Raw genomic sequence first — 9,141 nt, 5'->3', positions numbered from 1 at the left:
CCACTGGCCTCAGTCGGTAGTCCCTGCTACCCTAATTTGCTGTGTGACCTTGGAAGTCCCTCCCCATCTTGAGAATCAGGCTCATGGCTCCCAAGAGGGCAAACGACTAGTGCCCCATCCCCCCAAAGCTCCAAGGCCTCTTTCAGCTCCCCCCGCCCCCGAAGAGCCCACTGCCACCAAGACAGACAGGAGGGAGCCTCTTCCTTCAGGGGCGAGTGGTCCCACTGCGGGCATCGCAGTGTGGAGACTCCTGAGCCAGACTGAGCCATCCTGAGTCCCAGCACCACCTCTTCTCTGCAGGTGACCACAGACACGGGGCTTCCCTGAGCCCCATATTCTCAGCCATTTAACGGAACTATCGACACACCCGTCCTCGACTTCTCGTGGGGCTGGTGGGACGTTCAACTGAAGTTGTGAGGGGACACGTGTTTGTGACAACATGGGCAGTGAATCCCAGGGACCACTTGAGCCACGGAGCTACTCAGGAGCAAGGGATGGCGGTGAAGGTTGTTTGGGGTGGGGAGAGGGAGCCTTGAGCTGCCCGTTGAAGAAACCAAGGGCTGAACAGGCAGAAGAAAGAAGGTGGGAGGGCAGCTGGGTGGGAGGAACAGGGTGAGCCAAGATGCAGAGGCTAAAATGAGAAGAGTGAGCTTGATGGATGTGCGGGGCACCCAGCCTCCTGGAGATGGTCCAGTGGGTCCTCTGCCAAAGAAATCCCTCCGTTTTTCCAGGGCTTCTTCTCTCCCTCCTTTCTTCCCTTCCTTCTCCCTCCTTCCCTCCCTCTCTTCTTTTTTTCTTTCTCTTCTTTCTACATCCTTCTCCAAATATTACTACCCATTATTCTCCGGTCACTGTGCTGGGCACAATGAACACACACCAGCTCCTGCCCGTACATAGTTACAAGGATGTGGGAGAGAGAGATAACAAACAACTCACTCTACAAACAGTCCGTTGCAGTGGGGTGGCCGCCAGGAGGGCAAGTCCATGCGGCGGAGAGAGCGTCTATCAGGGAAGCCGATCTCTGTGTGGATGGGGTGGGGCAGGGCAGGAGTGGCAGATGGTTGGGAAGACACGGCCATAATAATGCCTCCCATCCAGAGGGGGAGTTCATTTCACCACCTCTCAAATCTGAGCTTGGCCGTGCCACTGGCTTTGGCCAAGGGACATTAGCAAATGTGACACAAGCAGAGGCTTAAGAAGAGCTTGTGCATTGAGACTTGCCCTCCTTTGTGGCCTCTTGGGATCCTGAGACCACGATGTGACAAGCCCTCTGGAGAGGCCACACGGAGGAGGACTGAGGTGCCCCCACCAGCAGTGTGCCAACAGCCACACACGTGAGGCCATCTGAGAACATCCAGCCCAGCCAAGGTGCCAGCTGACGGCACATACATCCACGAGCCAGGGGAGACCTGGGCAAGACCCACCCAGACTGGCAAATGTAGCGTCATGAGCTGATCAGTGATTGTTGCCGTAAGTCACCACATTTTGTTACACAGCCAAGACTGACTGATACAACAGGGAAAGGGTTCCCTAATGAAGGAAGGCCTGAGCTGGGTCTGAACAACCCGTAGGAATTCACGAGGGAAAGACTAAGAGAGGGTGGAGAATTCTGGACGGAGCAAAGGGTGTGTGCAAAAGCCATGTGGCAGGACGCAGAGCAGCTCTTTTATTTTCTAATACTTTATTGAACAGACACCAAGAAAAATGTACAAATTGGTGAACTATCAGAGAGTGAATACACACTGTGTAACCAGACCCACATAAGAAACAAAACATAACTGGCACCCCAGGGGACCCCCTGCGCCCCTCCCATCCACCACCTGCCTCCCAGGCTGACCACCATCCTGACTTCTGCCTCCCTAGACAGAAGTGTTTTTGAACTTCTTAGCTTTGAATATCATAGATTGCTTCTGAACTTTGTGCCTCAGAACCCCATAGTATGCACTCTTCTGTATCTGGCTTCTTTGCTCCACACTATGGTTTTAAGACTCATCCATGTTGTTCTTTCATTCTTGTTGACAAATTCCACTATTTATCCATTCTCCTCCTCATGGACATTTGGGTTGTTTTGGCTATTAAGAATAACACTGCCGGGGCCGGCTGCAGTGGTTAACTTCATATGCACCACTTCAGTGGCCCGGGGTTCAGGGGTTCAGATCCCGGGCCTGGACCTGCACACTGCTCACCAAGCCATGCTGTGGAGTGTCTCACATACAAAATAGAGGAAGATGGGCACAGATGTTAGGTCAGGGCCAATCTTCCTCACCAAAGAAAATAATAACACTGCTATGAGTACTCTTGAACCCATCTTCTGAGGGATATATGTGTACATTTCTGTTTAGTATAGACTAGCGATGGAGTTGCTGGGTCATGGGGTTTGCATATAAAACAACTCCTTTGAGGAACAGAAGGGAACAGGTGTGCATCAGCGGAGGGGTGAAACCGCCTGTAGAGCACCGGAGACGTGGAAAGGAGGCTGGTTTTCATGCGAAGTGGCACGGGAGGCCAGGGAGTAGCACGCTCCGATGACATTTCGATCCCTCTGGGGGCTGTGTGGGGAACAGGTTGGGGTATGAGGCTGGAGACTGTCAGGGGACCAAGGAAACGGGCAGTTGGGTGTGGAGGGAGTCTAAGGGAGAGAGAGTGGTGGCCTGGACCAGGATGCCAGTGGCGATGGAGACGAGGGCATGGCGTTCTGGTCATCTAGTGCTGCGGAACACCGCTTAGTGGCTTAAAACATCCATGCCTTTCCTCCCACGATTATGGGGTTAACTGGGCTCCGCCGGGAGGTTCTCACTTGGGGTCTGTCTTGCACTTATAGTCAGACGGCAACTGGGGCTGGAGCCATCAAGAGCTCAAGCGGGCTGCAGCTGAGCTCTCGTCTAAGACAGCTTTTTCTCTCTGGTGCCTGGTGCCTGGGCTGGCGCGGCCTGAGCACTGCGGACTGGGGAGGCCTCTTTCTCTCTCTCTCTCCTCCCCCATGTGACGAGCTTAGCTTCCTCACAGCATGGCAGCTTCAGAGGAAACGGCAGCTGGCTCCCCCAGGAACAAGGTTTCGAAGAGGCCAGGACAGAAGCTGCAAGGCCTCTCATGACCCAGCCTCAGACATCCCAGGACATCGCTTCTACCATATTCTTTTGGTCAAGCAAGTCATTAAGTCCAGCCTGGGTTTCAGGGAAGGGAAATTAGACTCTGCCTCTTCCCGGAGGAGCGGGACGCACGTACCGTGAGGGAAGAGTCGATGGGCAGGGTTGATGGCGGCCATCGTGGCCACTAGCTCCCAAGGATGGATTTGGAGGTCAGAGAAAAGAGACAGGACTGGTTGCTGGCTTGGAGAAAGGCTTTTGCCCTTTCTCCTTCGGAATCTGCATGTTAAAATAAAATAACAAATTTTTAAAAATCCGTTCAAACAGCACAAAACATACATGCTTTTCCAGCAGCGGCCACACTGAGGGTTCTTCACAAAGATATGTGCAGCCATTTGAGGTGCCCAGGGGTCAGCAGTGGAAATGCCTCCCAGCATTTCACACAAACAGAAGACACCCCCCTGCAGAGGGCAATGGAGAGAGTTTTTTCATTCCTGACCTACTCGGGAAAACTCGCCCCGATGGTCTTATTTACGCAAGGCCAGCAATTGGCTGAACTTATTTCCCACTGCATCTCCAAAATGAACTGTTCCACTTAGTATCCTGGGCCAGTTCCAAAGGTCAAAGGCTGCTGACATGGAGCAGAAAGATCAGACCTGGTTTCTGCACAATATCTGGGCTGGAGTCCCTTGTCTGCTAACCTACGACCTCTGTGACCTTGGGGACATTACTGAACTCCTTTGTGTCCTTAGGTTCCTCATCAATAAAATCACGATGATAATAGTACCTCCTTCAAAGGGTTGTTGAGAGGATTAAATAAGGTAATGCATGGCACTCGACACAACCCTCAGCAAATAGTGAGTTCTCGGCCAATGTCAGCTGCACAGCAGACAAGTGACGCACGATACATTTGTTGAAATTGACGTGCCTGCGCGGGCACTGTCAGCTCGAGGGGCTGGCCCTGGGATCTTATTTGCACTAAGCTTTGGCTTTTAAACCACCCTGATCTGATGGGGTTATCATCAACAAACTTTGCTTTTGATTCCAAAATGTCAAAAAAGTATATATTTCTGCAGTGTTGTCGCAGACACCTCATCTAGGGTGTTTTCTCTCCGTCCACAGCATCCTGTCTCTGCTTGCATTTCACGTTGCCATCATCTCGCACTTTGTGGGGGGAAAAAGTCTTTATTATTTGCTTTACTGGAAAATGTACACTCCTTAAATAGTGTTATAATGCCTGCAAAAAAAATAAAAAAAATAATAGAGCTGTCCCCAGGGAAGCAGCCTTTGACTATTCAAACCTGGAAGAAATGAAGGATTTTATTTGTGGAAATTGGGACATCCGGTGTTGTCTACTTAGGAAAGCAGGTTTTTTTTTTTTTAACCGCCCATCAACACCTCCACACACCAAAAAAATTACTAAAATCTCAGAGAATACATTAATATTTTACATCACAATCTCCCAAGTTCAGGGACCAGTTTCCTTCCAAGTGTGGTTCATTTTACGCCATAGAAGTGACCTGAATCTTATGGAAGCATCTCTTCTCTATATGCACATCTTTGACCTCACAGCAATCCTGCCAGATAGGGACTCTGTGCCCCATTTTACAGATGAAAGCACAAAGGCCCAGAGAGGTTAAGAACTTGTCTGAGATCCACAGGCGTAAACTCTACCGTCTGCCCACTATCCACTATACCACACGTCCTCCATCCTTTTGCTTGAACCTGGATTTCTGTTTCTCAGCATCTCTCTCTGCCACCCACCTTTGCATCGTGTCCTGCAGTATTCCTGGAGGCAGGGAGCAATCAGTGGGGAGAATTTAGCAGGAAAAAAGCAGACAGGCAGATATCTGACATTCCTAAGGCACAGAAGAGACCTCAACCCTCCCGAGGAGCCTGAGGCTCAAAGAGTTTTGAGAGTTGCTGCTTGGTGAAGTTTGAATACAATGTGCTTATTCATGCACGCAACTAACCTAGTTACAGAATGCCTCCTATGTGTCCAGCATGGAGTCAGGCCCTGGCGATACAAAGATGAATTAGGCAGCAGCCTGCTTACCAGGCCTTCTTGGGGAGTTTGCAGTAAAGTGGGAGTAACGGACATGTACAAGTCCTGGAAGCAGAGTATATGGACAGGTGCTGCAAAATTCCTGAGCCACGAGCTAGGTGCTGTCAATTCCACTGCCTGAATGGCTGGAGAATCTGTCTCCACAGCCACTGCTCTGGTGTAGGCCACCACTGTCACGCACCTGTGTCACCGAGACCAGCAGGGTCTCCGGAGCTCCCGCCTACACCTCTGACCCCTTCTCCACACCACAGCTAAAGGGACAATCTGGCCCGATTTAGTCCTGCAAAGGCTCTTCTGTGTCCTGACGACAGAGTCCATATTCCTGAACTGACCCCCTCCTTCAAAGGCAGATTCTGGGTCTTGTCTCTCGTTAGGTCCTAGTGCAGGGCGGGGCCACGGGTAGACATTCAACCCACGTTTGTTAAATGAATAGATGAGGCCAGGGGTCTTTACCCTACAGTGCAGTCTTGTGACATCATAATGCAGACCCCCGCCCAGGAGATGTTCTTACTTTATTTGAAGGATAATCCTTGGTTAATCTAGCTAGGACCTACTATAACCTCTTAACTGGACTGAATTGGAAATTCCTAACAGTTTTTGTATGCTGATGAATGCTACGATTTTAAGAGAGCTGAGACTTTATAAAAATGGTATAGAAACACGACAGCACATAGGTACATAAGACTGGTACCCAATTGCTAAGTATTAGTCTGGCCCATGGCATAAGTCCAGGTATATTGGGATGGATGTGGGTGGGCAGTCAGGGCTACGGGACAAAGTCTGGTTTGCCTTATTCTGTGACCTTGGGAAGGTCACTAAGCAGCTTTAAGCCCCATCTGAAAATGATCCCTGCCTCGTTGGCCTAACGAGGTCACCGTGAAGACCAGATGAGCACTGGCTGGGGGAGGGGTTATTTAACCCCCTTTAGAGCTGTGACACATAAGAGGTGACGGTGGGGAGCAGAGAAAGCAGCTGCCTGTTGTAGGAAGCCCCCACCACACTCCTCTCCTGGAAGTGGCTGGGAGGGTACTCTGGGGTCATGTTTGCTGTTCCTATTCTTTCTCGAAGGGGGTCTGGGATGCGGAGATGCAAACCTTCTGTCCAGATTCTCTGCCTGAAGTCATCGGTCCCCATGAGCGGAGGCAGGAAGATCACTGGGCCAGATGTGTTAGAAGTCCTTACAGGGGAGGAATGTTAGAGTCCACGATCTCTGAGGTTCAGACCAGGGATTCTCTGAGATTCTCTTCCTTTCCCTTGGCAGAAGTCAGTTTTAAACAATGACAAGGATTCTAGCAGAATTGGGCAACTTCTAGAAAATCAGTTTCTGGAAACTCCCGGGAAGCCAAGCCTTCAGGCAAAGTACTTTTCCTTCCCAAAAATAAAAGTGTGAAAGAAAACTAGTATTGTGAATTCATGCAAGAGGGCAATAACCCAATTCCCCTTGGAAGTCGCACGCCCCCTCTCCCAGCCGGAACTCCAGACCCGGGGGGCTGCACACGCCCCAGAGAGGGACATCTCACAGCGTGGCCCTTGCCTAGCACCTAACGTGTACCCGGCAGCACGTCCTTGCCCACTGCCAACACGTGAACACTTTTTGATCACCTCCCCAGAAGTTTACTCGGGCCCAGGACACGGGGGTCAACTGTCATTTAGTCCCTGTTTTCTGAGTTCAGACCTATAATGAGTCATTCATTCATCCATTCACTCAACATTGGGAGATTTCCCCGAGCCAGGCTCTGTGCTAAGTGCTCACAGAGAGAAATTAACGAGACACAGCCCTCATTCTCAAGTAGTTCACAGTTTATGGGGGGAAATCATCAAGTAAACATAATGATAATGCAACGTGGAAACAAGATACCGGGTTCATGGGACATTATGAGATTGTACTGAATATCATGGGAATTGTATGAGACAGGCTCTCAGCTGGGCCTACAGCTCTCAGAGAAGGTTCTCTTATGATGGACATGATTGGGCAGGTGTAAGCTGGGTTAAGGTGAAGGGCAGGGAGCAGGGGAGGGAAGGGCATTTCAAAGGGAACAGAATGAGCAGAGGCCTGGAGGTGACGGGGTGAAGCCAGGACCTGTAGCAGTACAGCATCACTGGATCAAAAAGTGTAAAACCAGGATTGATGGGCAAGGAGGTGGCACAGGGACCAGTCAGGGAGGGCCAGAGCCAAGAGAAGCGAAGGGAAGAGGCATGATGTTGACACATTAATTTAATGAATGTTCAAGTACCTTTTGGAGGCCAGCCTCATGCTCACAGCTGACTCAGGCTCCTATTCCATTTGAAAAACCACCTAAAATTATCTTTCTGCTTTGATGCAAAGAAAAAAAGTTCTTTAGGCTGGGGATCCAACATCTGGTATACAGTTGGTGCTCAATCAATGGTGATCATGGTCTCTCCCTGCCAGGGAGTTGTTACTTCCTGTGCAATGTTCCCCAAAGATGCAACATTCCACCCACAGGACCAATCATTGTGTATGACTGTTGTCATACGAACAGCTGTTTCACAAACAGTTGTATTGTGAGAAATGGCCCATCCCTGCAGCTACTCTCACATGGCATTGCTTAGAGCCCTCTGTCCTCTGAGGCCCCCCTCCTGAGGAAGAGGAAGTCTGATTCTCTTGGCTCTTTGTTTTGGAAAGAAAATGATTTTCAGCCCAACGTCGCCCCACAGCAATTACGGAAAATAAATTGAAGTGTGAAAACAGGAGATGGCTAGCAGATGGGGCAAAATTAGGTGACGCTTGGCTCCTAAGCACCGTGCCCTGCAGGAGACAGAAGCAGACCCTGCTCCCTGGGGTGTGAAATGACCACCTGCCTTCAGATCGAATCAGGCAGAAGGCAGCTCCCGCCTCAAGCACCAGGGCACACGCCCAGGCACCCACGCGCCCCATCGGTACCCTGGGGCCTCCATCGGGCTTCCAGCCTGGCAGATGAGGAGAGCTGGGGCAGGCTGGGGACTCCAGGAAAGGATCTCAAGAGGTTAAGAAAGAACTTATTGGCTTTCTGCCTGACTGGAAAACTGTGCTTATGGCGGGAAACTTGGCAAATGGAGAACAAGGAGGAAGAAAAAGCAATTTAGAGCTGCCCACCTTGACATTCTAGTCCTGTTCATCCTTGGGATAAACTTCCCCACTGGAGTGTCAGCTCCCTTGGGCTGTGATGTCCTGTCCCTGGCTGTGCCCCTGGTACCTAGAAGAGGGCAGCTCACAGGAAGCCACCCAGCTCCTGTCTCCACTGACCCCCTACCCAGGCTGCCGTCCCAGCTCTGGCTTCCTTCATCCTTCAGGCTCAGCGCCATGGTCCATCTTCAGAGACCTCCCCAGTTACTTACCTAGAGTTGATTTTCTCCTTTCTGGAACTCACTTCCATGTATAATTATCTTGTTTCCTTGTTTGTTGCCCCCCCCCCCCCAATCTACCTGAAGGTAGACTCACTCACCTCAGGGCCCTGCCTCAAGGGCACAGGTCTGCTCAGGGCTCATAGCTACCTGTCAATTAGGGAGGAGCCCATCCAGCTTGTAGTATTTCAGTAGTTGAACATGGCAGTGATGAACACAGCCCACGTTTCAGTGCTCAGCAAGCCCTGCCCATTTTCTTCTCCTGGAATATCCCATTTATGTGTGTGTGTGTGTGTGTGCGCGCGCGCGTGTGCGCACGAGCTATGGAAAAGGATAGAGTACCGAGCTGGGGGCTGGGACCTCTAGTCCCTAACTGATTCCTCAGGTACGGGCAAATTCCAGGACTCCAGAGCCTCTCTTTTTCCGTGTTTGTAAAACCAATAAAGTCTCTGCCTGAGGTACAAATTGTGAGCCCCAAACAAGATAAGATCCTGGAACTCCCAAGAGTTTAAACAAACAGTGAAGAAACACACACGGACACACCGTCCCGGAAAGGCCTACACTCATTTTCTGTAAAGCCCCAGAGAGGTACACTTGGAGATTCAGCGGCCCGGGACCCGAGGGGGTACCCCAGCTCTCGGGGAGTCG

The 9,141-nt window shown here is 50.8% G+C and overlaps 1 long non-coding RNA gene across 2 annotated transcripts; it reads right to left on the bottom strand.

Annotated features, from left to right (window-relative positions):
• Positions 1-1,664: 1,664 nt before the first annotated feature.
• Positions 1,665-8,744, bottom strand: LOC111770403 (uncharacterized). Of its 2 annotated transcripts, none has more exons than XR_011432139.1 (3): positions 8,595-8,744; positions 3,226-3,365; positions 1,665-2,549 (listed from the first exon to the last, which is right to left on the bottom strand). It is a non-coding gene; the product is annotated as an uncharacterized lncRNA (long non-coding RNA). The 2 variants fall into 2 exon arrangements; XR_002803666.2 differs by lacking the exon at positions 8,595-8,744 and adding an exon at positions 4,851-5,546.
• Positions 8,745-9,141: the final 397 nt, after the last annotated feature.

The sequence above is a fragment of the Equus caballus genome, chromosome 24 (assembly GCF_041296265.1).
Source record: "Equus caballus isolate H_3958 breed thoroughbred chromosome 24, TB-T2T, whole genome shotgun sequence".
Lineage (NCBI taxonomy): Eukaryota > Metazoa > Chordata > Mammalia > Perissodactyla > Equidae > Equus > Equus caballus.
This window is presented reverse-complemented; position numbering and strand designations above follow the sequence as displayed.